Source organism: Ascaphus truei, chromosome 15 (assembly GCF_040206685.1).
Source record: "Ascaphus truei isolate aAscTru1 chromosome 15, aAscTru1.hap1, whole genome shotgun sequence".
NCBI lineage: Eukaryota > Metazoa > Chordata > Amphibia > Anura > Ascaphidae > Ascaphus > Ascaphus truei.
In genome coordinates this window covers 798913-824320 of record NC_134497.1, presented here as the reverse complement: position 1 = coordinate 824320, position 25408 = coordinate 798913, and the positions used below count along the sequence as shown (strand labels likewise).

The 25408-nt window shown below is 44.0% G+C and overlaps 1 protein-coding gene across 4 annotated transcripts in view; it reads right to left on the bottom strand.

Annotated features, from left to right (window-relative positions):
- Positions 1–25408, bottom strand: part of RIPOR3 (RIPOR family member 3) — a 141407-nt gene that overhangs the window by 93578 nt on the left and 22421 nt on the right. For 2 of the 4 annotated variants that reach the window (XM_075571257.1, XM_075571254.1), the window contains exon 2: positions 4909–5155. The exons of the other annotated variants lie outside the window; for them this stretch is intronic. The gene's annotated coding sequence lies outside the window, so the exon portion shown is untranslated. The remainder of the gene's footprint in view (positions 1–4908; positions 5156–25408) is intronic. 4 annotated transcript variants of the gene reach the window in all.

The window sequence follows — 25408 nt, the reverse complement described above, 5'->3', positions numbered from 1 at the left end:
CTCCTCCACAATGATCTTCCAGTACTGTGGTTGCACGCCTCTCTCCTCCACAATGATCTTCCAGTACTGTGGTTGCACGCCTCTCTCCTCCACAATGATCTTCCAGTACTGTGGTTGCACGCCTCTCTCCTCCACAATGATCTTCCAGTACTGTGGTTGCACGCCTCTCTCCTCCACAGTGATCTTCCAGTACTGTGGTTGCACGCCTCTCTCCTCCACAATGATCTTCCAGTACTGTGGTTACCCGCCTCTCTCCTCCACGCTGCAACAATTTTTCTATTTTCATCTCACTTTCGGTCGCTGTCTTGGTCTTTTATGCTCTCATTGAATTCAGTCGAGTACCATCTTTGTCCAACGATGGTAATTTCTTCTTGTGATATGTACAGCCCACCACCATTTTAATTTCTTCCCCCTTGTGATGATGTCACTGACTTTTGTTTGGTTCCATTCATTTTCTTTCCTGTCTCTTCAGGTAATAACCAGCATGCATCTCTCCATGCTTCTATGCGTTGTCTGAAGCTTCTGAATTGTCTTCGCATTTAAGGTCCAATTTTCACATCCATATGAGAGTAGCATATACTGGTCGAAAACTTTCTTCTTGAGGCTCAGTGGAAGGTTCCCTTGAAATATTGTTTTTTTTCTTCCAAAATGCCCAGACTTGACACATTTGAGAGATTTGAGAGATTTGTTGACACACCCACACACCATGGAAGACGTCAGCCTGATCCGGCAGTAACTGCCATTCAAGCCAATTGCTTTTACCGCAAAGATTGGCCGCGATGTCCCGGCTGGTAGATTATATAGTTGAATGGAAGTTACAGTAAATGCATTGTTGAGTATTAATTTCCCCACTTTTCAGTGTGTTGAAAAGAAGCGTTGGAGGAGCTCGGTAAGCAAACAGCACCCCCAGAAATGAATGGGTTAATACCTGCGTAGGTAAAGTCACAGAATTCAGAAGGTCTGTAGAACATAATAATAATAATAACAACAACAACTTTATTTCATATAGCGCTTTTCTCCCAACGGGACACACAGCGCGTCACAATCACAGCATAGGAATGTTGCAGACACAGTCCCTGCCCAGGTGAGCTTACAATCTATGTTTTTGGTGCCTGAGGAACAGGGAGATAAAGTGACTTGCCCAAAGTCACAAGTAGCTGACGCGGGGAATTGAACCCGGCTCCCATGATTCACACTCTGTGTCGTTGTTTACAAAGTCAGTGTGTTTCCTCACTGAGCCGCACACCACATTAATCGTTCGCACATTTCTGGCCTGTGGTGAAATTTGTGGCACCACAGGGATTAATCAAACGAAACGTGGGGGGGAGAAATCCCCGTTCTTTTTGTGTTCTTGACTAGTACTTTCACAACTCGCCCTTTCATAGCAATCCAAGACGCTCTCATCCTCAATATGTCCAGCAACTTTATGTTCACTTCCTCTGGTCTGCGACCTTTCACACTGATATTATAGGACACTGACAGCATTGTTCACAAGTGTTTGTGGACTACCGCTAAACTAAACGTTAGAGCCGCACTTATTTTCTTGTCATCCAACCATTTATTTTTTTACATGCAAAGGGAGCAGGGGGTCTCCGGAGTTGAGTCACATTAATTTCAGCTCTGGGGAACCCGCGCTTCCCAGGATACTTTCCGGGGGAAAGGGTTGCCGGTAGTATCCACCCTAGGGGAAACAAAATGGAGGATTAAATCTCCCACATAGCATGGTCCAATGGGAAGCCACAACATCACCTGTGTGGCTTCCTATGGACCCGCAAAATATGTTGGCGCTTTACAAATAAACATGTTAATAATATAAAGCAGAACTGAACATGTCCAAACTAGAACTTCTTCCCTGCAAAAGAACAGACACACAAAACATTACTGCTGCATACACCACAACTGCATCTGTTCACCTTATTGCCTGCCCCGAAAGTCCTATTGTTACCTCCAAGCGCTGACGGAGAAGTTCCGACTGCAGTTATGACGGGCTCAGTGGGGGTGTTCAGTACAATGCTCCATATCAGCATTTCACATGTTGCTGGGCTCTGCAGATTTTAGCTACTTGAAGTTATATTTTTTCTTGTAACGGGAAAGCAATGATGACTTATTTACAAGGAAGTGGAACAATTATTTCACCTCAGTGCTCCAAAAAGGCAACTTTCATAGCAGTGTCTCAGAGAACGGACACGTTCGCTTTATCATGTCATTCCATCATGCATGTGGCATTATGAAATCCACTCACTGAGAAGAAGGCTTTCATCAGGCTTAATGTGTCCAAACTAAATCACTTGGCCCGTTTAACCCCAAATAGCTATGGTTTACATATTCTGAATATTTTGAGAATCATATTCTAAAATAAATTCCTGCATTCTACACTTTCAATTCATATAGGCTAAAGGATCCGTTGTCTAAATCTAGCAACGGTTGAACTTGATGGACGTTTGCCTTTTTTCAACCTATGTAACTACAGTATGTAACTATATAATGCCCACTTAGCTCTTAACGTATATATATTTATACACTCAATAATTGACAGTAGTTGCACTTGCAGACACATGGACTATATGGGAGGTTCCTCAATAACTAGATATAAATATGTTATCTTGCTGTGCAATAAAGTTTTATTCTTTTCCAAAGCATAGTCATAAGTTTGTTAACTTTATCACTCTTCTAAAACTGAAAAAAAAAAATATATATATATATATATATATATATATAATACTGAGTTAAGTTATGGTGAGTAAAAAAAGTGACAAAAACCCTCCACAGGAAAGCAAATATGCAAATATAGCTGTATGCTCATCTGCATGTCTTAGGCAGGTCTGCAACCCCGCCTTTCCCCATTATCACCCAGCATACAGCACTTCCACTGCAGCAAGGGATTCTGGGAAATGACATGCAAATGAGCACACAGTGTCACTTTTTGCCTCAATAACCATTTTTAACATGGTTCCCTATAGGCTGAAGCTTGCTGCATGGTCACAGCTTTGAGCACAGCCAGGGTTAAGGTGCATACCCAGAAAACCACCCACAGACAGCTGTTTCGACCTTGATGGGTCTCATCAGTGTGGGGTTGATTTTACTATATATATATAAATAAATAAGAAAATGTGCGCCTCTGGTTAACAAATGTTTGAACTAAGAGAAGTCACAAGGACCTAAATATGGTGTGAAATTGCTTCTCTGTGCGGGAGAAGAGGACATCAGCTCCATCGAATGAATGGAACTCACATCTTCTCCGGCCAAAGATGGTCTAAAAAAAGAGCAACATAAGAGATTGCAGAATAACAAATAACTGCTCCAGTGGAGCAGAGTAAAGAAAGCCGTACCACACTCCGGAAATAACCAGGCGACTCATGATTACATAGGGCCATATTTTATATAATCCAAAGCGTCCGTTCTGCCCTTTATCGTACAAATATCCCCCATTGAAGTTAATGGGAACTTTGATCTGCAAATGATCCGAGTGCCCGCTTTGAACTACAGGTATATAGAAGGCGTCTCATAGTGCGAAGTCTTCCAGCCCAGGGGTGCTCAACTCCAGTCTTCAAGCCCCCTCCCCCCCCCCCCCCAGGTTTTCAGGATATCCCAGCTTCAGCACAGGTGGTACAATCAGAGCCTCAGTCAAAGACTGAGCCTCTCATTGAGCCACCTGTGCTGAAGCAGGGACTAATTAAGCCACCTGTGATGAAGCATGGATATCCTGATAACCTGACCTGTTGCGGGGGGGGGGGGCTTTAGCACTGGACTTGAGCACCCCTGTTGTAGCGTACACCCATTATTGTCATATCCTCTTGGTACCTCCCGTTAGGCCTGTGGCTCCCTTATGTTTGGTTGCCCTGGTCAAGCAGTTATTTGGACATCCCTTTCTTTGGAAGATAATAGGCTGCCTTCCTCTTTGACAAGATTTGAGAAATCTCTACAAAACTCATCATTCGTGTAATCTGAAGAAGCAATTTGTAAACTGTATTAACTACATCAACGACTCTATTATCGTTCCAGTATAATGCATCACTATCTAGAAAATACATCTATTTCATTCACACGTCACCAATCAAAGTTCCGGTCTGTAGTTTAGCCATTGTATAACAATAGGGTAAAAGACGCAGGTTTGGCAGTCCAGTGGTCCGTGAGAGACAAATCGATGGTTTCCAATCTTAGCTATAACTTTTACAGAGGAAAAAACTTCAAAAGAGTCTCCGCAAAGTTCAATACAATGTAGTATCTTCAATGGTTGCCCATGATTCTGTATTCACGTGAAGTACCAGTTCTTAAATATACTAGAAGAAGAAAACCCAGTGCCACCCTCTAGAGTGAAAATGATGATGATAATTGAGAATGATAATCGAGTCCCATGGAAACTTTGCAAATGTATATTTCTTTCCATATAGAGCAGGACAGAGAGAACAATCTCTATAGCATGCGTGGTGAAATGGGGTCGCACACCATACAACGTTCCTCCTCATTTTAATATTATTTATGATTCCAAGAAGAGGTATGTATTACAAATAAATCTCATCTTCTCTTACAACACTCGCCATTTACATTTTTTAGCTCATGTGTCATGACATTCTTTTAGGGACCAATGACCGTAGGAATACAGTATTCACATAACATTGTTGGAAAATGTGATACACAATACAGATTGAGAACTTGGTAAAAATACTGTGAGATGATGTCATGGAATCAGTTTATAGATAACTTAGGCTGAAAGTACCCCGTGTTGCTTGGTAATTCAAAGAAACCAACCTCATTCCCTCACTTGCTCCTCTCACACCCCCTACCCTCTCTCCCCCCCTTCTCTCTTCCCCTCCCCCTTCTCTCTTCCCCACCCCCATCCTTCTCTTTTCCACCACCACTCTTCTCTCTTTCCCCTCTCACCCCTGTCACTTTTCTTGAATATTGTACCTTCTGATGTCCCCAATTCTTTCCACCTCTCAGTCCTCCAGCATTCTGACTTTCACTTCATGCGCCAACTGACTTCTCTTTATTTCTTTGTCCGCTTTCTGTGTAAACTTTAAAGCTATCCAACTCTCCTTATCTGCCACCAGGCTATGTGCATAATGAGGTCACCAGTTTGATGTCACGTGCCAGATACAAAGCCTACCAGGTAACACACCCAGTGGCTGACTTGGTTGAGAAATTGTAATAACTCCTAGAATAAAAAATAGAATGTATCAAATTGTATCCAAACAGACTCAAACCTGCTCCTTGATCTCAGGAACTATCACGTAAAATGTGGTTACAATATAAGAGGTGTCCAAATGCCTAGCGTACAGACAGCTTTCCAAAATGTATAGAAGATAGTAGTCAGTCACATATGCTGTACTTCTTCAAGCGACAAAAGCTGTATTATATGTACTAATATTATTTTAATTTTTTTAAACAACATACAGTACTTCTATAATGTCTTTCTTAAAAAAGTATCGCAAAACATTGACATGCTACTTTAGGTCTGTGCATGTAGCCACATCTGATATGTGCTGGCGACGGTCTCTGGAAAATCAGATAGAGATGACTTCCAGCGATCGCGACCAATCCGTCGCTCCATCGCGCCGCGCTTACTATAAGCGCACACGACGGCGGCAATACATTTGTTTTACCGCGACGTCGCTGGCACTATAAGGCAGTATATACCTGGTTCTTTGGTCTGCTAGAGCAGGGGAGCGCAAACTTTTTGTGCTGCGCCCCCCTATCTCTCTGCCCCCGGCTCTCGCGCCCCCCTGCCTTCCTTCAGGCGAGTCAGATGACGCTCGTGTGCGTGTGACGTCAGGTCACATGGTGCCGCGGCGTCTATTGACGCCGCGTTGCCATGGCGACGCAACACAGACGGCTGAATCCCGGTAAGTAAACAGTTGCAGGGGCCTCACGCGATCCCCCGGCATTTAATTTAAATGCCTGGGGGAAGAGCGCGGGGCCTCTGCAACTGCCCGCGCCCCCCCAGCACAATCTCCCGCCCCCCCTGGGGGTCGCGCCCCCCACTTTGCGCACCGCTGTGCTAGAGGATAGAAGGGAAAGGAAGATTATAAAGTGTGCATAATGGGATCAGTGGTTTGGGAAGCTGAGGGGTCAGGTCATAATTAAGTAAGAAAGTGAATGGAGGGGATAACTCATTCACTGCGCATGTGCTTAGAACAAAGGTGAATAAAGCTCTCAGAGTGGGCATTTAGCATTAAAAGTGCAATCACATGTTGTCGGACAGTTGAGTGTCTTAGGGCTTGCCCCCGCTGCCTACTACAGCATCCGCTGTGGCGACGCTGAACGCACGAGAGCCCTCCCCTCAATGGCGCCGGGCCCGCTGCGAGGGGGGGCCGCAGCGCTGAGGCGCGAGCTGCTCCTGCTCTCAATAGAATTGAGAGCAGGACTCACGTCGAGCGATACGGCACGCCCCCCGGCGGTTCAGCCAATGAGGGCGAACCTGCCGGGTGACGTCATGGCCGCGCCCCCGTCACTCCCCCGCCACGCCCCCCCCCGGTCTCTTTTCCTGCAGACCAGGTAATCGGCTGCACGCGCCGCCAATCTCGCGGGCGCGCGTTGCAGCTGAGTTACCGGGGCCTTAGCCTTAGGGGCCTCTGGATGGGGGAGTGTTTGTTAATCAAGTAGTTTCTTTCCCCTTATCCCCCACTGTCCTTTGTCCTTATCAGAGAGCCAATAGGCAATTATGATAAAGGGAGGTGGGAAGGGGGGGGGGGGACTGTGGCTGTACAAGCGCTCGCTGATCATACAGTGACATCACACAGTGACATCACACAAAAGAGAGCAGCCAGACGAAATCAATCCCCTCCCAAGTCTCACTTTAATTAAATATACTTATAGGTGTCAGGTCTCGATAAAAAAAATATCAATTACACAGATGGGACCACACAAACAAGGCACTGGAATCCGTTCACTTTGGTCCTAGGAGTGATGTCCCTTTAACGGAGAATATATATATATATATATTGTATATATGTATATATATATATATATATATCTCAAAGAAAAAGCGCCCGATCCTAGTACATTATTTCTAAAAAAATGAATTTAATAAATTCCAAAGCTCACAAATTAAAACTCACAAACAAAAGTAGTATATAGGCGTTTTATAAGATAAATACTCATGCCCCAATCCGATTGCTGGAACTCTGCTCCTCTCCTCCGAGCGTCTGAACTGTCCGTCACGAGCCTCCGTCAGTTTTAATTTGCGAGCTTTGGAATTTCATAAATTCCTATTTAGAAATAATGCACTAGGATCGGGCGCTTTCTCTTTGTTTTATGCAGGTTAGTGAGGGGAGGTTGTTGTGCCCACAAAGAATCCAGTATCCAGTGCCAGTATCCTGTTTTATGCACCAAACAATTGGGACTATTTAAAATCAGTGGACTCAAAAGTGTATGTTTTTTTTATCTTAGACTTTTTCATTATTTTTATGTACACATTTATTGAGAAATATTGATTTTTGATTTTTTCTAATTTTTCCATTTTTTAATTATTTTATATTACTTTTAAACATATGGTTTATAATATTTAGATTATTATTCAATATTCTTTTTATCACAAGCATTGTTTTATTGACATCAGCTACACATGGTTATACAAATTATTGGTTATCTTTACATCTAAAACAATCAGTAGACATTAGATCCATTTATTATTCTTAGAATTGCATATTAGATATCAGCCCAGGTAGAGGGGGCTTTAGATCATCATCCTATTAATAATTATATATTATCACTGGACAAACAAACGCAGTCTTGAATAGACGATACCGTTCTGTGGCTAACAAAATGCTTTTATTTGTGCAAGCGTCTTAGCTCGCACCAATAAAAGCATTTTGTTAGCCACAGAACGGTATCGTCTATTCGTTTTTGATTATTAAGCTCGGCTAACACGGTACAGATACCTCTACATCTACATCTACAGTAATGTCTGGAAATAATTGGACACTGACAATTTTCATAATTTTGGCTCTTTACGCCACCACAATTGATTTGAAATTAAACAACCGAGATGCAATAGAAGTGCAGACTTTCAGCTTTAATTCAAGGGGTTGAACAAAAATATTGTATGAAACGTTTAGGAATTGCAACCATTTTCATACACAGTCCCCTTATTTCAGGGGCTCAAATGTAATTGGATAAATTAACACAATCATAAATAAAATGTTCATTTTTAATACTTTGTCGAGATCCTTTGCAGGCAATGACTGCTTGAAGTCTGGAACGCATGGACATCACCAAACGCTGGGTTTCCTCCTTTGTGATGCTTTGCCAGGCCTATACTGCAGCTGTCTTCAATTGTTGTTTGTTCGTGGGTTTTTCTGCCTTAAGATTTGTCTTCAGCAAGTGAAATGCATGCTCGATCGGTTGAGATCAGGTGATTGACTCGGCTATTGCAGAATATTGCACTTCTTTGCCTTAAAAAACTCCTGGGTTGCTTTCGCAGTATGTTTTGGGTCATTGTCCATCTGTAAAGTGAAGCGCCGTCCAATCAACTTTGCTGAATTTGGCTGAATCTGAGCAGACAATATCCCTATATACTACAGAATTCATACGGCTGCTTCTGTCTTCTGTCACATCATCAATATACATTAGTGACCCAGTGCCATTGTGAGCCATGCATGCCCATGCCATCACACTGCCTCCACCGTGTTTTACAGATGATGTGGTATGCTTCGGATCATGAGCCGTTCCAAACCTTCTCCATACATTTTTCTTGCCATCATTCTGGTACAGGTTGATCTTAGTTTCATCTGTCCAAAGAATGCTGTTCCAGAACTGGGCTGGCTTTTTTACATATTGTTTGGCAAAGTCTAATCTGTCCTTTCTATTCTTGAGGCTTATGAATGGTTTGCCCCTTGTGGTGAACCCTCTGTATTTGCTCTCGTGAAGTCTTCTCTTTATGGTAGACTTGGATAATGATATGCCTACATCCTGGAGATTGTTCTGCACTTGGCTGGATGTTGTGAAGGGTTTTTTCTTTACCATGGAAAGGATCCTATTATCATCCACCACTGTTGTCTTCCGTGGACGTCCAGGCCTTTTTGTGTTGCAGAGCTCACCAGTGCGTTCTTTTTTTCTCAGAATGTACAAAACTGTTGATTTGGCCGCTCCTAATGTTCCTGCTATCTCTCTGATGGATTTTCTTTTTTTTTTGCAGCCTAAGGAGGCCCTGTTTCACTCGCATTGAGAGCTCCTTTGACCGCATGTTGTGGGATCACAGCAACAGCTTCCACATGCGAATGCCACACCTGGAATAAACTCCAGATCTTTTACCTGCTTAATTGATGATGAAATAACAAAGGAATAGCCCACACCTGTCCATGAAACAGCTTTTGAGTCAATTGTCCAATTACTTTTGGTCCCTTGAAAAAGAGGGGGCTACATATTAAAGAGATGTAATTCCTAAACCCTTCCTCCAATTTGGATGTGAATACCCTCAAATTAAAGCTGATAGACTGCACTTTAAGCCCATATTCATTATTTAACTGTAATTTATTTTGGTACACAGCCGAAATAACAAAACTTGTATCAGTGTCCAATTATTTCCGGACCTAACTGTATACACACACACACACACACACACACACACACACACACACACACACACACACACACACACACACACACACACACACACACACACACACACACACACTCTATATCAAAGTATGTTGGATTGCACTACAGAATTTTCATTTACTGATCCATGAATATATAAAAACCTTAATAGATGTATTCATCACATTCACACACTTCAAAGGCTCTTGAGAATTATCTGATGTTACGGCTGTCACAACTAAACGTGTGTGTGTGTGTGTGTTTCCAAAACTACATCTACAGTAGTCAAGAAAAAAACTATTTACAGTATATTACTAAAAAAGAAAAATGGCTGTGCACGACTTTATGAAAGAAGGGCTAGAGTGCAAAATTAAAAGATACATTTTAGACTCATGGCAAGTAAAAAATAACTAGAAGGCAAACAAAAACCCTGACCGCGTTTCGCGCTTATGGACGCTTTGTCAGAGCTCTTTTCTATTACTATGTTTGAAGAGGCAGGGACACACCAAAACCAATTGTTCTGAATTTGACAGAAAGGAAATGACATTGGAATTAGTCCTGCAGCTAAAATAAGTTCCGTTAATGCCGTCACTAGACAGACGGATGGTAAATCAGTAACAAATGCACAAATACACATTAACTAGGTTTCCAGGTATATAGTACTGCACAAGTACACATTAACTAGGTTTCCAGGTATATAGTACTGCACAAGTACACATTAACTAGGTTTCCAGGTACAGTATATAGTACTGCACAAGTACACATTAACTAGGTTTCCAGGTATATAGTACTGCACAAGTACACATTAACTAGGTTTCCAGGTATATAGTACTGCACAAGTACACATTAACTAGGTTTCCAGGTATATAGTACTGCACTAGTACACATTAACTAGGTTTCCAGGTATATAGTACTGCTGCTTTCAAACAGATATGCCACTTACTATAGTGAAGTATAGAAGAAGTAGTATAGTTCGGGGCCATGTTGATATGGTGTGAGGTAAGGTGTGTTTTGAATGCATACATTTATGGATTATATGCTATTTTATTCACTCACATTCTGTGTAATCTTAGGCAAATCCTTGTACTTGAATGTATTCACTGAGTTTGGGTACTATTACCATTGTTACTTTGTCTCTTCTTTGATGGACACAAAGTGTTCTTATCTCAACCTTTGGGAACCAACTCAGTCCCCTCTAGATTCTATGATTCTGCTCCTGAAAACCGTTGTATTGTATGTCTTTAAAACCATGAACAGATCCTTCATCAGTTTCTTGTCAGAGGAAGAAAATGACATGATCATTTTGTAATTAAGTAGACAAATATTGGTTGAGGCGCTTAGCACTAAAAAAAGAGTTTATTTTCCACCTCTGCCGATGTCACTCAGTCATGCCTACATAGAAGGTGGAGCCTCGGAAAGCTGGCCGCGCTTTAAAATATGCAGATATGTCAAAGTGCAATGTGATGGCATTTCATAGCTTTACAGCAAATTAACATTTTATCCAAAGCAGATGTCTTATTCGCTGTGCGCATTCCTTCAGAACTATTTAAACAAAAAACAAAACACAAACATTTTCACTTAGCTGGGCTTTTTTTTTTTTGCAAATTGTTTTAGGAAAAACAAAAGGCTGCTCCACTGGTCCACACGGTGCCAGGAATATGTACACTGCATTTGGGAAATTCACTTCTAGGCATTACAAACTGAGTCACCAATAACTGCTGTAATAACATTATTGTGGTTGTGGGAAGGTGGGTGAGGGGTCATCCACTCTTGAGGTTAATAAACTTGTTGGGTTACTGCAAGATTGCGGTGTACTAAATAGTGCCAGAACCGCACACTTTTGGCTTTGTTTTGCAGCGAACCGTTGCAATCTACAGTACACAGTAGTCTTTATATGGTTAGCCCACCATAGTAGCATATCAACACCTTGCATTTCTGTGCTCCTTCCCAAATAGCATTACGGGCAGGACCCTGGTAGGATTATACTCATGGAAGTAAAATATGTAGGCTAGGCAGACAAATTATTCTGGCTTTTCATGAACCAACATGACCTCAAAGCCAGCTCCTTTAAGAAGTCTAAGTGGTTGCTTGTGCCAAAGAGGCAACATTTGGGCAAACAATACAATTCATGGATAGAGTTGAGCCAGAGTCCTAATGTGGCTACAGCCGCCCAGAAAACGTTGTGCCAGATCAAATATTCAGCACTAGAAAGGAACTGTGCAACATTTTAAAGTCTTTCAATGCAACACTTCACTCAGAAGATGAGCACAGTGCAAGAAATACTCAGCAGGACTACGCCACACCATCTCTTTAATCTACATAGAAAACAGACATCAAAATCCTTGGGCAAAATTGCTAATAATTACAGATGAGATGGTTCCTCAAACACCACCTCTATCACCATTCATAACTCACCAGCTTCATGTCAGGAGTGGCCAACTCCAGTCCTCAAGGGCCACCAACAGGTCACTCAGTGTCTCATTTGTTGACGAAGTAAATAAAACGGATCAGCGCTCAACAATACATCAAGTACAAAAATAAATAATCAGGTAACCAAACACAATTTTAAAGCAGCCAAGTAGCTGCGATGTAATGAGTGTCCCCCCTCAGGAAAGGGCCACGGGCCCAGAAACGTTGCACTTTGTAACTTGGCTTTGGTTACATGCTTCTTTATTTTTGTTCTTGATGTATTGCGCGCTAATCAATTTTCTTTACTAATGTACTGACTTTTTGATGCCTAGTGGTAGGGGCACAGGATCGGGACACAGGAAGGGGGCACAGGATCGGGACACAGGAAGGGGGCACAGGATCGGGACACAGGAAGGGGGCACAGGATCGGGACACAGGATCGGGGCACAGGAAGGGGGCACAGGAAGGGGGCACAGGACCTGAGCAACATCCGGACGCAGGTGAGGTCTTTCTCTACATTATATCTAAAACCTCACATTTGGCGAATGCACATACTATTTTTCTCTATTGTTTTTCTTTTCAGTCGTTGACGGAGCCACTGATTGAGCCACCTGTGCTGAAGCAGGGATATCCTGACAACCTGACCTGTTGGTGGAGCTTGAGAACTGGAGTTGGCCGCCCTCCCCTACTGGACATTACAGTTTACGGGAGACAAAGAAGCAGCATACGGTACAAAGACTATATATGTTAGGTACGCTAAGTAATATTATTTGAGAGCATTGTAATATTCTTGTCGTGGGAAGTATTTTGGGAGAAAATAAATGAACAATAAAGTGTTTCAAGAAAGGAGCTTTCCACCACAGCAGGAAGTGCTGCTTAAAACCTTTGGATTACAGACTATCTGGGCCCTGTTCGCTTTGTTAGAGCAGTTTTGATGGAATCACTGCTCAGACTCCCTTCTTATCCCCCATGGTTTTAGGGAGATAACTGAGGCTCTCCCCTGAACCAAATGTCACCCCCTAGTTCCCGAGATATTTACCGGCGAAGTTAACAGGTTGAAAACCTCCACCTGGAAAATGGCTGCCAAAACCATGGGCCAATAGAAAGCTGCAACATCATTGGTTGTGGCATCCTATTGGACGGCCGTTTATATCTCCTTTAAAAACCAGGAAGTAATATTGGTATGTTTACCGGCAAGTATCTAGGGAACTGGGGGGGCCCCGAAGCTGAAAATTGTGCGGCCTAGCTCTGGAGGACCTTCAGTTCCAATCCTGTAAAAAATAAATGGAAGTTAGCTAGGATGGATTGCTCCTTTATCTAGGGTAACAAGAGGTCCCAGTTTAGCAGGGACAGTCCTGGTTTTTAGGCCTCCGTCCAGACTTTTTGGGGTTCTGTCCTGGTTTTCTATCCCGCTGGCCGCACATGCGCAATTTTGCACTTGCCGACTGTGCAATCGGTATTTGCTAGTCACTCTTGCGCATGGATGACCGACAAACTCATGCGCAAGAGTGACCGGCAAACGCTGATCGCACATGTGTGGTCGGAAAGTGTTGATCGCGCATGTGCAGTGGGCAAGATTAATAACCAGTGAAATACACCTCAAAAACTGTGCTACTAAAGCCTTTTAACGTGATACTGTGAAAGCGTATCGCAGAAATAGTAGACACTGAGCTTATCTGCAGCTAATTGTTGCCTCTGGGCCCACATCTTGATTTAGCTTGCTAAAAGGTGTATGTATCGTGTTGGAGGATTAACTGCCTGTATCAGACTGAGACCTGCTTCTCAGTCGCGCTACTGACGTATTAGTGACAACGTCATCACAACCCAACGCGCTTTTCTTTCTGCGGAGAACTTCTTTGGGGGGGGGGTTCTTGTGTGGAGTTACATGGTACACAGATTATAATGAGATGTATCACATTCTGCGTCTCTGCCCCAGCTTGCACCTTGGGGAGAGTCAGTAGGAGGAGTTGGGGGGAGTTACATGGTGCACAGATTATAATGAGATGTATCACATTCTGCGTCTCTGCCCCAGCTTGCACCTTGGGGAGAGTCAGTAGGAGGAGTTGGGGGAGTTACATGGGGCACAGATTATAATGAGATGTATCACATTCTGCGTCTCTGCCCCAGCATGCACCTTGGGGAGAGTCAGTAGGAGGAGTTGGGGGGGAGTTACACGGGGCACAGATTATAATGAGATGTATCACATTCTGTGTCTCTGTCCCAGCTTGCACCTTGGGGAGAGTCAGTAGGAGGAGTTGGGGGGGAGTTACATGGTACACAGATTATAATGAGATGTATCACATTCTGCGTCTCTGCCCCAGCATGCACCTTGGGGAGAGTCAGAAGGAGGAGTTGGGGGGGAGTTACATGGTGCACAGATTATAATGAGATGTATCACATTCTGCGTCTCTGCCCCAGCTTGCACCTTGGGGAGAGTCAGTAGGAGGAGTTGGGGGAGTTACACAGGGCACAGATTATAATGAGATGTATCACATTCTGCGTCTCTGTCCCAGCTTGCACCTTGGGGAGAGTCAGTAGGAGGAGTTGGGGGGAGTTACATGGTGCACAGATATATATATATATATATATATATATATATATATATATATATATATATATATATATATATATATATATATATATGAACAACAAGAAAAGAAAGCGCCCGATCCTAGTGCAGCATGAAAAAATACAATTTAATAAAAATGAATATGAATAAAACCAACAAATGCGAACTCACAAACACAGGATAAATAAATGCATATAATGAGTATACTCATTCGCCAACCGCCCACGTTGTGCCTTGGATGGCGCGCCCTCTCTCTGTCTGGGTTTTCTCAGCTCTGCTGAACCGACATCCAGCAGGGGATACAGGAAAAAGCTCACCACAATGTGACCCGGAAGTCCTCCACAATGTTAGTGTATCCGGATATGAGGTCTGTAGTCCGTGACCCCGCGATGCAGGGGCTGATCAGAGAAGTCTCTCTGCACTCCCAAAGGCAGTCCGTAATGAGGTGGGCAGTGAGGATAGAGTCAAAATATATATCACAGTGTGACAGCAGCTAAAAAACGCTCTTCTCTACGCGTTTCTTCATCTCCTGATGAAATCACTTTATGTGAAGAAACGCGTAGAGAAGAGCGTTTTTTAGCTGCTGTCACACTGTGATATATATTTTGACTCTATCCTCACTGCCCACCTCATTACGGACTGCCTTTGGGAGTGCAGAGAGACTTCTCTGATCAGCCCCTGCATCGCGGGGTCACGGACTACAGACCTCATATCCGGATACACTAACATTGTGGAGGACTTCCGGGTCACATTGTGGTGAGCTTTTTCCTGTATCCCCTGCTGGATGTCGGTTCAGAAGAGCTGAGAAAACACAGACAGAGAGAGGGCGCGCCATCCAAGGCACAACGTGGGCGGTTGGCGAATGAGTATACTCATTATATGCATTTATTTATCCTGTGTTTGTGAGTTCGCATTTGTTGGTTTTATTCATATTCATTTTTATTAAATTGTATTTTTTCATGCTGCACTAGGATCGGGCGCTTTCTTTTCTTGTTGTTCACAGATTTCTGGGAGTTCGTTGGTCCTTGATGAGAGCAGCCAGATCCTAGCATGGACCCTTGGTTTGGTTGATATATTTTTACATTTTTCACATTTTTTATTTTTATTTTTATCTTTGACACACTTAGTGTCATTTTTTCTGTATTTTTCCATTCATCATTCATTTAGTATCATTCAGGAGGGATTCATTAGTGCAGTAGTCATAACTACCAACACATGCCATTTTATTATATTTGTATTGTTCACTGGCATATATTTGTGTTTACAGCAGCTTTTTAAACATTGGCACTCAGCATTTTATTATAACATATTGCATGTATTTTTATTAGTGTGAGTCAATCATCCATAATACTGTTGCATTCACTTTTGCCATTCACCTTTGCTATATCCATTTCATACAATCATTTGGTAATTAGTCTGATTTTACACCTGAGGAGCGCAGTCTATTCTTTGTTTGTTATATATATATATATATATATATATATATATATATGTCCTGAAAAATCATTTAATCAGAAGGAATGTATCACCACTCCTAAAGCAAGTATTTTCCATGCAAAAGTTACCCAAATGTGTAACATATCTTGATATACATTACACATTTCTATAAGACTTCACAAATCAAGCAAAACTATTGGATTTTTATCAAGATTTTATGCTTAACTAAAGTTGAATTCTTTAACCAAGACCACTTTGCCAGTTTGAAAACATTTCAAAATAACATCTTCAGGTTAAGTATATTCCGTCTTCCTCCAACACTTCAGCATTTCCAAAGGGCGGTCTGCTATGGGAACGTCTTCTGCAAAACCTATTAAATTGGGGGCAGATACCTTTAAAGCAGTCACTTAAATTCAGGGGAGGCCAACTGCAGTCCTCAAGGGCCACCAACAGGTCAAATTTTAAGAATATCCCTGCTTCAGCAAAGGTGGTTCAGTCAAAGACTGAGCCACCTTTGCTGAAGCTGAGATATCCTTAAAACCTGACCTGTTGGTGGCCCTTCGGGACTGGAGTTGGGCACACCTGCTCTAATTGATTGTTTGCCAATAAAAAGGAAAGTATACAGCGCATAAAGGCGATGCCGGGAAGCAGACGCAGCGTGCAGCGAGTGGGGGGGGGGGGGGGGGGTCGGCATGATTATGTTAGTTAGTGCACTGTAATTATTTTGGCTTGCACACTGGAAAAAAACCCACATAAAAACTGCGTCCTTGTGGGAAAAAGAAAACATTTTTTAAGAAATGCTTTGCTTTTATAACTGTACTTTTGAATATACCTTCCAAACATATTTTTTTCATTTTAATACAATGTTGTAATAAACACACAGGTCTGAATGTTTCTTATTGATTGTCAAAGTTCCTACAAACAATTCAACAAAGGAATTTTTAACGCGAGTTGCTTTTTATAGGAAAAATGTGCTTCGCTTATCACGGTTCTGTCTGTGATTACGTTGATTGTTGCTGGTAACGTCTGTAACATGTCAGGTTTGGTCTAGAAACAATGCATATATTCTCATGCTTCTGGGATTGTAATTAGGATAAGTATTTTTTTTATATGCCTAACATCTCTGTGTCTGTATCTGCACAGGCATCAAAAACAACTTCTACCGCGCATCAGACGCTCCCTCAGCTTTCAAACTTGAAAACGCTCCCTGAAAACTCACCTTCTTTAAGAAGCCTATCTGGCACCCTCCAACATATATAGAGACCCCTCCCTCCCAACCCCCCCCCCCCCCCCCAACCCTATTGGGACCAGTTGTGCGCCTGGACCAAACTCCACGCAATCAACACCAGCTAACATCCATACCCCCAAACCTTAATGGGACCAGCTGTGCAGCTGGACCAAACTCCAAACTGACGTAGTGTTACCAGGTGTCCAGTACTGAACCGGACGGTCCTGTATTTGAATACTCTGTCCAGTAAAAAAAAATAGAGGTAATACTGTGCATGTGTCCGGTATTACCTCTCTGGGCATGTATGTGTATACCGGTATTACCTCTCTGGGCATGTATGTGTATACCGGTATTACCTCTCTGGGTGTGTATGTGTATACCGGTATTACCTCTCTGGGCGTGTATGTGTATACAGGTATTATCTCTCTGGGCGTGTATGTGTATACCGGTATTACCTCTCTGGGGGTGTATGTGTATATACCGGTATTACCTCTCTGGGTGTGTATGTGTATACCGGTATTACCTCTCTGGGCGTGTATGGGTATACCGGTATTACCTCTCTGGGCGTGTATGTATATACCGGTATTACCTGTCTGGGCGTGTATGTGTATACCGGTATTACCTCTCTGGGTGCGTATGTGTATACCGGTATTATCTCTCTGGGCGTGTATGTATATACCGGTATTACCTGTCTGGGCGTGTATGTGTATACCGGTATTACCTCTCTGGGTGCGTATGTGTATACCGGTATTACCTCTCTGGGCGTGTATACCGGTATTACCCCTCTGGGGGTGTATGTGTATACCGGTATTACCTCTCTGGGTGTGTATGTGTATACCGGTATTACCTCTCTGGGCGTGTGTGTATACCGGTATTACCTCTCTGTACATGTATGTGTATACCGGTATTACCTCTCTGGGTGTGTATGTGTATACCGGTATTACCTCTCTGGGCGTGTATGTGTATACCGGTATTACCTCTCTGGGCGTGTATGTGTATACCGGTATTACCTCTCTGGGCGTGTATGTGTATACCGGTATTACCTCTCTGGGCGTGTATCTGTATACCGGTATTACCTATCTGGGTGTGTATGTGTGTATATACCGGTATTACCTCTCTGGGCGTGTATGTGTATACCGGTATTACCTATCTGGGCGTGTATGTGTATACCGGTATTACCTCTCTGGGCGTGTATGTGTATACCGGTATTACCTCTCTGGGCGTGTCTGTGTATACCGGTATTACCTCTCTGGGCGTGTATGTGTATACCGGTATTACCTCTCTGGGTGTGTATGTGTATACCGGTATTACCTCTCTGGGCGTGTATGTGTATACCGGTATTACCTGTCTGGGCGTGTATGTGTATACCGGTATTACCTCTCTGGGTGTGTATGTGTATACCGGTATTACCTCTCTGGGTGTGTATGTGTATACCGGTATTACCTCTCTGGGTGTGTATGTGTATACCGGTATTACCTCTCTGGGTGTGTATGTGAATACCGGTATTACCTCTCTGGGTGTGTATGTGTATACCGGTATTACCTCTCTGGGCGTGTATGTGTATACCGGTATTACCTCTCTGGGTGTGTATGTGTATACCGGTATTACCTCTCTGGGTGTGTATGTGTATACCGGTATTACCTGTCTGGGCGTGTATGTGTATACCGGTATTACCTCTCTGGGTATGTATGTGTATACCGGTATTACCTCTCTGTACGTGTATGTGTATACCGGTATTACCTGTCTGGACGTGTATGTGTATACCGGTATTACCTCTCTGGACGTGTCTGTGTATACCGGTATTACCTCTCTGGGCGTGTATGTGTATACCGGTATTACCTCTCTGGGCGTGTACGTGTATACCGGTATTACCTCTCTGGGCGTGTATGTGTATACCGGTATTACCTCTCTGGACGTGTATGTGTATACCGGTATTACCTCTCTGGGCGTGTATGTGTATACCGGTATTACCTCTCTGGGCGTGTATGTGTATACCGGTATTACCTGTCTGGGCGTGTATGTGTATACCGGTATTACCTCTCTGGGCGTGTATGTGTATACCGGTATTACCTCTCTGGGCGTGTACGTGTATACCGGTATTACCTCTCTGGGCGTGTATGTGTATACCGGTATTACCTCTCTGGGCGTGTATGTGTATACCGGTATTACCTCTCTGGGCGTGTGTGTGTATACCGGTATTACCTCTCTGTACGTGTATGTGTATACCGGTATTACCTCTCTGTACATGTATGTGTATACCGGTATTACCTCTCTGGGCGTGTATGTGTATACCGGTATTACCTCTCTGGGTGTGTATGTGTATACAGGTATTACCTCTCTGGGCGTGTGTGTGTATACCGGTATTACCTCTCTGTACGTGTATGTGTATACCGGAATTACCTCTCTGTACATGTATGTGTATACCGGTATTACCTCTCTGGGCGTGTACGTGTATGCCGGTATTACCTCTCTGGGCGTGTATGTGTATACCGGTATTACCTCTCTGGGCGTGTATGTGTATACCGGTATTACCTCTCTGGGCGTGTATGTGTATACCGGTATTACCTCTCTGGGCGTGTGTGTGTATACCGGTATTACCTCTCTGTACGTGTATGTGTATACCGGTATTACCTCTCTGGGCGTGTATGTGTATACCGGTATTACCTCTCTGGGCGTGTATGTGTATACCGGTATTACCTCTCTGGGCGTGTGTGTGTATACCGGTATTACCTCTCTGTACGTGTATGTGTATACCGGTATTACCTCTCTGTACATGTATGTGTATACCGGTATTACCTCTCTGGGCGTGTACGTGTATGCCGGTATTACCTCTCTGGGCGTGTATGTGTATACCGGTATTACCTCTCTGGGCGTGTATGTGTATACCGGTATTACCTCTCTGGGCGTGTATGTGTATACCGGTATTACCTCTCTGGGCGTGTATGTGTATACCGGTATTACCTCTCTGGGGGTGTATGTGTATACCGGTATTACCTCTCTGGATGTGTATGTATATACCGGTATTACTTCTCTGGGTGTGTATGTGTATACCGGTATTACTTCTCTGGGCGTGTATGTGTATACCGGTATTACCTCTCTGTGTGTGTGTATGTGTATACCGGTATTACCTCTCTGGGTGTGTATGTGTATACCGGTATTATCTCTCTGGGCGTGTATGTGTATACCGGTATTACCTCTCTGGGCGTGTATGTGTATCCCGGTATTACCTCTCTGGGTGTGTATGTGTATACCGGTATTACCTCTCTGTACATGTATGTGTATACCGGTATTACCTCTCTGGGCGTGTATGTGTATACCAGTATTACCTCTCTGTACATGTATGTGTATGCCGGTATTACCTGCCTGGGTGTGTGTGTGTGTATGCCGGTATTACCTCTCTGGGCGTGTATGTGTATACCGGTATTACCTCTCTGGGCGTGTATGTGTATACCGGTATTACCTCTCTGGGCGTGTATGTGTATACCGGTATTACCTCTCTGGGCGTGTGTGTGTATACCGGTATTACCTCTCTGTACATGTATGTGTATACCGGTATTACCTCTCTGTACATGTATGTGTATACCGGTATTACCTCTCTGGGCGTGTATGTGTATACCGGTATTACCTCTCTGGGTGTGTATGTGTATACAGGTATTACCTCTCTGGGCGTGTGTGTGTATACCGGTATTACCTCTCTGTACGTGTATGTGTATACCGGTATTACCTCTCTGTACATGTATGTGTATACCGGTATTACCTCTCTGGGCGTGTACGTGTACGCCGGTATTACCTCTCTGGGCGTGTATGTGTATACCGGTATTACCTCTCTGGGCGTGTATGTGTATACCGGTATTACCTCTCTGGGCGTGTATGTGTATACCGGTATTACCTCTCTGGGCGTGTGTGTGTATACCGGTATTACCTCTCTGTACGTGTATGTGTATACCGGTATTACCTCTCTGTACATGTATGTGTATACCGGTATTACCTCTCTGGGCGTGTACGTGTATGCCGGTATTACCTCTCTGGGCGTGTATGTGTATACCGGTATTACCTCTCTGGGCGTGTATGTGTATACCGGTATTACCTCTCTGGGCGTGTATGTGTATACCGGTATTACCTCTCTGGGCGTGTATGTGTATACCGGTATTACCTCTCTGGGCGTGTATGTATATACCGGTATTACCTCTCTGGGGGTGTGTATGTGTATACCGGTATTACCTCTCTGGGGGTGTATGTGTATACCGGTATTACCTCTCTGGATGTGTATGTATATACCGGTATTACTTCTCTGGGTGTGTATGTGTATACCGGTATTACTTCTCTGGGCGTGTATGTGTATACCGGTATTACCTCTCTGTGTGTGTGTATGTGTATACCGGTATTACCTCTCTGGGTGTGTATGTGTATACCGGTATTACCACTCTGGGCGTGTATGTGTATACCGGTATTACCTCTCTGGGCGTGTATGTGTATCCCGGTATTACCTCTCTGGGTGTGTATGTGTATACCGGTATTACCTCTCTGGGCGTGTATGTGTATACCGGTATTACATCTCTGGGGAAGTATGTGTATACCGGTATTACCTCTCTGGGCGTGTATGTGTATACCGGTATTACCTCTCTGGGCGTGTATGTGCATACCGGTATTACCTCTCTGGGCGTGTATGTGTATACCGGTATTACCTCTCTGGGTGTGTATGTGTATACCGGTATTATCTCTCTGGGGAAGTATGTGTATACCGGTATTACCTCTCTGGGCGTGTATGTGTATACCGGTATTACCTCTTTGGGCGTGTATGTGTATACCGGTATTACCTCTCTGGGGAAGTATGTGTATACCGGTATTACCTCTCTGGGCGTGTATGTGTATACCGGTATTACCTCTCTGGGCGTGTATGTGTATACCGGTATTACCTCTCTGGACGTGTATGTGTATACCGGTATTACCTCTCTGGGCGTGTATGTGTATACCGGTATTACCTCTCTGGGCGTGTATGTGTATACCGGTATTACCTCTCTGGGGAAGTATGTGTATACCGGTATTACCTCTCTGGGCGTGTATGTGTATACCGGTATTACCTCTCTGGGCGTGTATGTGTATACCGGTATTACCTCTCTGGGTGTGTATGTGAATACCGGTATTACCTCTCTGGGCGTGTATATGTATACCGGTATTACCTCTCTGGGCGTGTATGTGTATACCGGTATTATCTCTCTGGGCGTGTATGTGTATACCGGTATTACCTCTCTGGGCGTGTATGTGTATACCGGTATTACCTCTTTGGCGTGTATGTGTATACCGGTATTACCTCTCTGGGCGTGTATGTGTATACCGGTATTACCTCTCTGGGCGTGTATGTGTATACCGGTATTATCTCTCTGGGCGTGTATGTGTATACCGGTATTACCTCTCTGTACATGTATGTGTATACCGGTATTACCTCTCTGGGCGTGTATGTGTATACCGGTATTACCTCTCTGGGCGTGTGTGTATACCGGTATTACCTCTCGGGGCGTGTATGTGTATACCGGTATTACCTTTTCTGGGTGTGTATGTGTATACCGGTATTACCTCTCTGGGCGTGTATGTGTATACCGGTATTACCTCTTTGGGCGTGTATGTGTATACCGGTATTACCTCTCTGGGGAAGTATGTGTATACCGGTATTACCTCTCTGGGCGTGTATGTGTATACCGGTATTACCTCTCTGGGCGTGTATGTGTATACCGGTATTACCTCTCTGGACGTGTATGTGTATACCGGTATTACCTCTCTGGGCGTGTATGTGTATACCGGTATTACCTCTCTGGGCGTGTATGTGTATACCGGTATTACTCTCTGGGCGTGTATGCGTATACCGGTATTACCTCTCTGTACATGTATGTGTATACCGGTATTACCTCTCTGGGCGTGTATGTGTATACCGGTATTACCTCTCTGGGCGTGTGTGTATACCGGTATTACCTCTCTGGGCGTGTATGTGTATACCGGTATTACCTCTCTGGGTGTGTATGTGTATACCGGTATTACCTCTCTGGGCGTGTATGTGTATACCGGTATTACCTCTCTGGGCGTGTATGTGTATACCGGTATTACCTCTCTGGGCGTGTATGTGTATACCGGTATTACCTCTCTGGGCGTGTATGTGTATACCGGTATTACCTCTCTGGGCGTGTATGTGTATACCGGTATTACCTCTCTGGGCGTGTATGTGTATACCGGTATTACCTCTCTGGGCGTGTATGTGTATACCGGTATTACATCTCTGGGGAAGTATGTGTATACCGGTATTACCTCTCTGGGCGTGTATGTGTATACCGGTATTACCTCTCTGGGCGTGTATGTGCATACCGGTATTACCTCTCTGGGCGTGTATGTGTATACCGGTATTACCTCTCTGGGTGTGTATGTGTATACCGGTATTATCTCTCTGGGGAAGTATGTGTATACCGGTATTACCTCTCTGGGCGTGTATGTGTATACCGGTATTACCTCTTTGGGCGTGTATGTGTATACCGGTATTACCTCTCTGGGGAAGTATGTGTATACCGGTATTACCTCTCTGGGCGTGTATGTGTATACCGGTATTACCTCTCTGGGTGTGTATGTGTATACCGGTATTATCTCTCTGGGCGTGTATGTGTATACCGGTATTACCTCTCTGGGCGTGTATGTGTATCCCGGTATTACCTCTCTGGGTGTTTATGTGTATACCGGTATTACCTCTCTGTACATGTATGTGTATACCGGTATTACCTCTCTGGGCGTGTATGTGTATACCAGTATTACCTCTCTGTACATGTATGTGTATGCCGGTATTACCTCCCTGGGTGTGTGTGTGTGTATGCCGGTATTACCTCTCTGGGCGTGTATGTGTATACCGGTATTACCTCTCTGGGCGTGTATGTGTATACCGGTATTACCTCTCTGGGCGTGTATGTGTATACCGGTATTACCTCTCTGGGCGTGTGTGTGTATACCGGTATTACCTCTCTGTACGTGTATGTGTATACCGGTATTACCTCTCTGTACATGTATGTGTATACCGGTATTACCTCTCTGGGCGTGTATGTGTATACCGGTATTACCTCTCTGGGTGTGTATGTGTATACAGGTATTACCTCTCTGGGCGTGTGTGTGTATACCGGTATTACCTCTCTGTACGTGTATGTGTATACCGGTATTACCTCTCTGTACATGTATGTGTATACCGGTATTACCTCTCTGGGCGTGTACGTGTATGCCGGTATTACCTCTCTGGGCGTGTATGTGTATACCGGTATTACCTCTCTGGGCGTGTATGTGTATACCGGTATTACCTCTCTGGGCGTGTATGTGTATACCGGTATTACCTCTCTGGGCGTGTGTGTGTATACCGGTATTACCTCTCTGTACGTGTATGTGTATACCGGTATTACCTCTCTGTACATGTATGTGTATACCGGTATTACCTCTCTGGGCGTGTACGTGTATGCCGGTATTACCTCTCTGGGCGTGTATGTGTATACCGGTATAACCTCTCTGGGCGTGTATGTGTATACCGGTATTACCTCTCTGGGCGTGTATGTGTATACCGGTATTACCTCTCTGGGCGTGTATGTGTATACCGGTATTACCTCTCTGGGCGTGTATGTGTATACCGGTATTACCTCTCTGGGGGTGTGTATGTGTATACCGGTATTACCTCTCTGGGGGTGTATGTGTATACCGGTATTACCTCTCTGGATGTGTATGTATATACCGGTATTACTTCTCTGGGTGTATATGTGTATACCGGTATTACTTCTCTGGGCGTGTATGTGTATACCGGTATTACCTCTCTGTGTGTGTGTATGTGTATACCGGTATTACCTCTCTGGGTGTGTATGTGTATACCGGTATTACCTCTCTGGGCGTGTATGTGTATACCGGTATTACCTCTCTGGGCGTGTATGTGTATCCCGGTATTACCTCTCTGGGTGTGTATGTGTATACCGGTATTACCTCTCTGGGCGTGTATGTGTATACCGGTATTACATCTCTGGGGAAGTATGTGTATACCGGTATTACCTCTCTGGGCGTGTATGTGTATACCGATATTACCTCTCTGGGCGTGTATGTGCATACCGGTATTACCTCTCTGGGCGTGTATGTGTATACCGGTATTACCTCTCTGGGTGTGTATGTGTATACCGGTATTATCTCTCTGGGGAAGTATGTGTATACCGGTATTACCTCTCTGGGCG